The sequence below is a fragment of the Neopsephotus bourkii genome, unplaced genomic scaffold (assembly GCF_033783945.1).
Source record: "Neopsephotus bourkii isolate Nb327-2 ecotype Australia unplaced genomic scaffold, CSIRO-AGI_Nbou_v1 NB_382, whole genome shotgun sequence".
NCBI classification, from domain to species: domain Eukaryota; kingdom Metazoa; phylum Chordata; class Aves; order Psittaciformes; family Psittacidae; genus Neopsephotus; species Neopsephotus bourkii.
Window position 1 is genome coordinate 194418 of NW_026900887.1, and position 6837 is coordinate 201254.

Sequence of the window (6837 nt, forward strand, 5' to 3'; positions counted from 1 at the left end):
GACAGGAACATTGTGTTTGTACTGCTGACAGTGGTGCTGCTTCAAGGGCAGCCATGTGTGCTTCACAGATGCTTTAAGTATGTTTTAACTTGTGGAATAGACATATCAGACTTAAAATCCACCTCTGAATTGGCGCAGTGGAAAAAAACTGCTTAGAAATCAGATCGACCATAGCGTAGATTACCTGTATCCTGCCTCCTGCAAGCTCCTTCTAAAGAACCAGCTTGGAGACAACGTAACTTTAAGACCTGCTGGGAAAACTTACTGTACTGCAGGGAATGCAATAGAGGTGGTGGTGCTTTCATGGGAGTTCCTATGGCTCACATAGCTGTGACTTCCCAGCCATGTGATACTGGTTAACATTTAGGAGAGCTCTCTAAAGTGGTAAAATGCTATAAAAAACAAAACATCATAGAATCATGGAACAGTTAGGGTTGGAAAGGACCTTAAGATCATCTAGTTCCAACCCCCCTGCCATGGGCAGGGACACCTCGCTCTAAACCATATCACCCAAGGCCTTATCCAACCTGGCCTTGAACACTGCCAGGGATGGAACATTCACAGCCTGTCACAGAGAGGCTGTGTTATGGAATACTTCTTTGGCTAGTTCGGGTCAGGTGTTCTGTCTCTGCTTCCTCCCAGCTTTCGTTCCTCCCTGGCAGAGCATGAGGCTCACAAAGTTCTTGGTTAGACTAAAACATTTGAGCAGTAACTAAAAACATCAGTGTTAGTAGCTCTGTTCCCAGGCCAGAAGTCAAAACACAGCACTGCAGCAGCTACTAAGAAGGAGAAAAATGACTGTTACTGCTGAACCCAGGAGAGTAATATATCATATCCCCGTAGACATGCACACATCTCTAATTCCTCTTCTTTGTTCCCCATACTATGAGCATTTGTGTAGAGGCATCTGAGCCACGCTCCAAATGAAGTAGGCTCATTGGCTGGAGCAGCTGGAATATCTCTGCATTGCTCCGAGCATTTATTATAGGTGCTGGCAACTGACTGGGAGTGCTGGGATGGAATGATGACTCCCTCCCTCAACATAACTAGTTTAAGGCTTTCTTGACCAGCCTGGCAAGACTCCTACCAAAACTGCTTTTCCCCTTCATGGTAGACCAGCTTCACCAGCCTCCAGTAGACCTGGCCTCTCAAATTGAGTCCCCTGTTCTAAATACCCAAACCGCTGACTATGGCACCACTGTTCTAATCATTCATTAAGGTGGCCAATCCACCTAGCCTTTTTAAGGTACTCCCCTTTATCCTCGAGAATTGATGAAAAGACTGAGCTCCAGAGCCCCTAACCACCTCTCACAGGGCTCCTTAGTCCTTCTTTATGTTGTCCAGGCTGCTACTATCTATATTACTAGCACTCACATGGACAACTAAGGAGTGGGCAATAGTCAGTGGGACTTACTAGAGCAGACAGCCTCTCTGCAACATCCCTAATTCAAGCCTCTGGTAGGCAGCATACCTCCCTTGAGACTGGGTCAGGCTGACAGATGGGTGCCTCTGTCCTTTTAAAGAAGAGTCCCCTACTACTACGACTCACCACTACTACTACTACTACTACTACTACACTACTACTACTACTACTACTACTACTACTACTACTACACTTTTTCCTGGCAGCACCAGCAGAGATCTTCTTTACCAGTGCATCAGCCAGTTGTTCCTGATGCAAGTGTGTTTCCTCATCAGCCCCCTTCAGGACAGCTAAGCAGTTCTGGGTGGGGACATCAGATTTAGGAGGAAACCCCTTCCTTTGGAGGGCATTTCACTACACAGGCTCAAGCTCATGCAGACTCAAATCCTCATTTATTACCACCAAGTCCTTTTTATCCCCTTCTTCTGTACTTTCCAACTTGCATATACATACCACATTTAATCTCACTGGCCATTGTGAAACCCTCCAGGTAAACAGAACAATCACAATGTTGCAGACACTCTCACAACCCCCACATCCTTGGCCTCCGTCTGAGATTCCCGCCACAGCTACATTTCAGGCCCATCCTCTCGAGTCTTGCTCTTTGACCTTTCCGTGGCCTTCAACACCCCAGTTCATTGCCCCAGGGCTTGTTAAGCACTAAGGCCTTAGAGCTAAATCTTATTGCCTTCATTCCCCACAGTTTTGTTTTTTGTTTTTTTTTTTTGTTACTAGTCCCCACCTTATTGGGTTAACAGCTCCTTCTTTCCTGCATCAGCTACAATGGACGCTTGAGGCCCCTGCCCAGTTTGGGCCCGGAGCAAGCAGTCCTGCTTCCCCTCAGCTTCCCTGACCTCTTTTATCCTATTGACAGCGTCCCGCACCTCAGCCACCTGCTGCAGGAGCAACTCCACCAGGGAGCACCCAGTGTAGCCCTGCCCATTGTGCACCCTCCCCTCAGCAGACCAGTGCAGGCACTCTCCACACCCCAAAGTCTGCACTGCAGCCTCCCCTCTCATCGGCTCTGTCTGGGTGCCTACGCTGCCACTGCCGGGGCAGCCAGAGCAGAGCTCCCAGGCCGGGCTCCGGTCATAAGGCGAGCGCTCACCCTCCCCCTCACCTGCTCGCTCCAACTGCTGCGCCACTCCCTGCTTGCCCGCCCTGTTCGCCGCACTCCTTGGGGCTGGTTTTTACCCAGGCAGGCTGGTGCCGCCCGTCCTGGCACCGCGTCTATGAGTCAGCTTTAGCGTCAGTCTGGTCGAGAAGTTGAGGCTCCCACGGTAGCCCTTACAGCTCTGAGTTGAGGCTGGTAAACGCTGAGCTTCCCCCTGGTCAGGTGTTGAAGGCGTCCTGTGTCGAGCTACTCACTTCAGCAACTACTGAAGAGCTGCCCAGCTATTCTGTCTTGTTTGACTGCTCTGGGTGACTTATCTCTCATTGTTTCGTTGTATGCATCCTCCTCAAGGGAAGTCAGCTTATACATTTTGTGTTTGATGTTAGATGAGGAATTGCATCACATCTGCTTGTTGCAGAGGTTTCTCAGGTGTGATTTTAGGTAACTTTTTACCTACCCAGACTATGAAGTCAAGTATGTTTACCCTGACCTCTTTCTTTTTTTTTTGTTTTGTTTTGTTTTGTTTGTTTTTAACCTTCATATTTCCATGTATTTTAACATTAATATGACAGTATTTATCCCCCTTGCTTGGTAAATCTGGTAGGTTGGTAAATTTGTAGGTTGGTAATGTCCATTGCTAAAAGGTCCGACTGCATTTTAACTTTGCCCCTGCAGCCATATTAGGTGCATGGATATCGCTCATGTTCAGTAACATGTAAAATTACAGATGTAAAACAATGTGTAAAATGGGAACAGTTGCAACTGATTTTGAGCTATTTAGCAGAATATGTTTGCAGCTTTGTTATTTTCCTTGATCAAAGTGATCTTCTTCCTGTTATAAGTGGTGATATAAATTACATTCATAACCCAATTCCAGCAGATTGATTAAGAAGTATTTGATCCTTGCCCCATCAGTGGCTTTTTGCATTCTTTGGAGAACATTATCATTGCTTCTAATTCCACAAGTATCCGTGTCAGTCATTTCTGATATACAAACGAGAGTCACATGCGAATGGTGTTCTCTGGTTTCATTTCTATGATACAGCTTTTGAGGAAATCTGAGCCGGAGGGCTCTGTACCTCTCTAGGAGCCAATGCACCTTAGTCCAGATATGTATCAGAGCCAAAGCAATGGCATAAGGGGAAAATACATAAATAAAGAAATAAAGTAATAAATTCGTTACTCAATAACAGCTCTGCAGTGGGTGAGGAAAACAAACAAACAAACAAAATATAGAAGAAGAAAACAGGTTCCTGGAGGGTAAAATAAGGTTACTGTGTGCCAAGAAAAAAATGAGGTTGCACTGCCTAATGACGGCAGAAGTAAAAATGTTGATAAAAGTAGTAGCAAAATGAAGTGTTACAACTTACTGACATTGTATTTGTTCAGAAGTAATTTAGAAGACCATAAAAGGAGGAAGCACAAAGAAAACTGAAGGTGAAGAATAAAGATAAGAATGATTCAGAAATTGAAAGATTATTTTTTTCCACTTCCTCTTCTAAGGATAATGTCTCCAGTAATGTAACAAGTATTTCTTCAAGGGTAGTGAAGTAGTGCTGCACTTTAGATGCTGAAAATAGGAAAGCCAAGAAGAATGTGGTCAAAATGCTTGAAGACGGGGGGGCTAATACTATTTTATTTCTTTAGTAATTGCCATGTACTGGAGCTTGGATTGACTCTGAAGATGTACTCTTGGAAACAGGAACAAAAGAATAAATAGAAGTAATCTGCAGAAATGGGCTGGAGAAGAGTTTGCTCATAACCGTAAGAAAAGGAAAATGAAAATAGGAGTGTAAGAACATATCACTCAGCTTCGCTCTCTCTAACCAGGCTCTGGGCACTTTCACTTTTTTTAAAGATATGGCACCACTGTAAAAAACAGTATAAATGCTGCTGAAAGCAGGCATGAACTTCTAGTCAAAACATGTTTTATACAGTAGACTTACTATTCCTGTATTCATTATAAGTGTGTTTCCTGGACAGATCCTTGTGAGAAGACAAAAGATAGGCTTGACAGGCAGAGAGAGCTGGGGTGGTTAGCCCAGAGAAGAAAAATCTCCTTAGAGCTCCTTAGAGCAGGCTTCCAGTACCTAAGCAGGGCCTACAAGGAAGCTGGAAAGGGACCTTGCACAAAAGCATGTAAAGACAGGACAAGGGGAAATGGCTTTAACCTGCCAGAGGGGACACTGAGATGAGCTCTTGTACAGAAGTTCTTCCTGTGAAGGTGGTGAGGCACTGGCCCAGAAGCTGTGGCTGCCCCATCCCTGGCAGTGTTCAAGGCCATGTTGGATGGAGCTTGGAGCAGCCTTCTCTAGTGGAAGGTGTCCCTACCCATGGCAGGGGATGGCAGTCAGATACCAGAAAGTGTTTTTTAGAATATACGAAAAATGTTTTCAGTATAAAAATACCTATTGAAACATGTATGAGTGACATGAAGTGGAAGAGGTACCCTCCTAGATAAAGCAGTGAATAGAGCTATGGCTATCTGTTTTAGAGGAAACCATGAGTCATCATTAAATAATCATACATATATATCTGATGTCCAGAGGTCTGAAAGGAAGTAGCTGATTATCATCCAAACCAGATTTTAACAACTTTTTGGAAAGTTGAGGAAATTTCCTGAAGATTGGGTGTCTGCCAGTAAAATCACAGCGTTTGAACAGAGAGCAAAAGAGATGACTAAGCAAACTGATTAGTCAGATGTCAATCTGGCCAAACTATTGGAAATGTTAATTCAGGGCTCTGTCAGTAAAGAATTAGAAGCTAAAAATATAATTAATGCTAGTCAACATGTTTGCATGGAAAGTGGATCTTGTCAAACAAGTCGATTATATTTTTTCTGACAACATTACAGGTCTGGTTGACAAAGACAATGCTGTTGACATAATACATTTGGATTTCTCCAGTGAATTTGATTTAGTAGCACATCACATCTGGATTAAAAACCCCTGCATTATATGGAATTAACAGGGCACACATTAAATGGATTAAAACTCCATGTCTGACAGGTCTTTAATAGGGAGAAGTCAATGAGTTGTTGCTGCTGATGCAGTGTCCAAGGAATTAGGGTCTTAATTCAGCTCTCTTCAGCATTTGTATCAACGAGATAAATCTTTGTCAGTAAAATCTGAAGATGCCAAATGTTTTTTTAGCTGCCCAGTAATGAGCACAGTAATCAGTATTTATAATTGCCTGAACAAAACTTCAAAATCTAATAAAGTTCATAAACCAAACAAAATGTGCAACTCCCATCAACAGAAGCTATTGATCAAATTTATAAGACAGAAGTGTTTGCAATTAAAAATGAAAATAACTGAAATAAATAGCTGAAATCTCGAAAGAAGTATAAGGCAATGACTATCTCAGTGCGGAATTTTGGTGTGATAATCAAACAAATGTGGTCTCAGAAAATACCAGAAGGGAAATATTGGGGAAAATAATTAGTATTGTCATTGTGCTATAATATAGGAATAATTTCTTTTTTTTATTTTATTTTTTTTAACTTTCCAGGCAAAATCATAGAATAGTTAAGGTTGGAAAGGACCTTAAGATCATCTAGTTCCAAAATGACACTTGGAAACAAAAATGACACTTTTTTCTTCAGAGGATGTTAACAGAAAATGTTAGATATTTTCAAATGTTCTTTCCACTCTTTTGATCACAAAGATACATGTTGATTTTGACCATTCTTCATTAATAACTCACATCCCTCAGGAACTGAGTTTGTTGTTGGATTGGGAGTTTTTTTCCTAATGAATATTCTCATTCAGAAAAACAGTCATCTCTGTTGATTACTTTGCATTAGTAGAAAGGCTACAGGATTTCTTGTGGTTGCTTGAAATAAAATGCATAAGAATGAGTAAGAATAGAAAGGGTTTATGCAAATGTGAGACAAGTATTATCAATTTATACTGGGGGCAAAAAAGGTTCCATGTGATTTGAGCACTATGGCTGGTGAGAGACGGAAAAATTTTACAGCAGTTGACTGGGAAGAAATTGGTATTTTAATTTTCTAAACACAAGTATAATAATTTCCAAGAGTTAAAACTAAGAGAAATTCAAACTTGAAGTTACACCCAGTATTCTAGTGGCAAATGGGATCTGCTCATCAGCCTAAAAAGCGTATTCGCTGTTATTTAGAACATTAAGTCAAGACTAGGTACCTTTCTGAAAAATGTGTGGTTTAATACACCATCCACCTTCAGGAAAAAAAAATAAATCAGGAAATAGACTGTGTATACGGTAGATCTTTATTGCAGCCTTTTCATTCACAGAAGCTGGAAATCAAATCAAGCTAAAT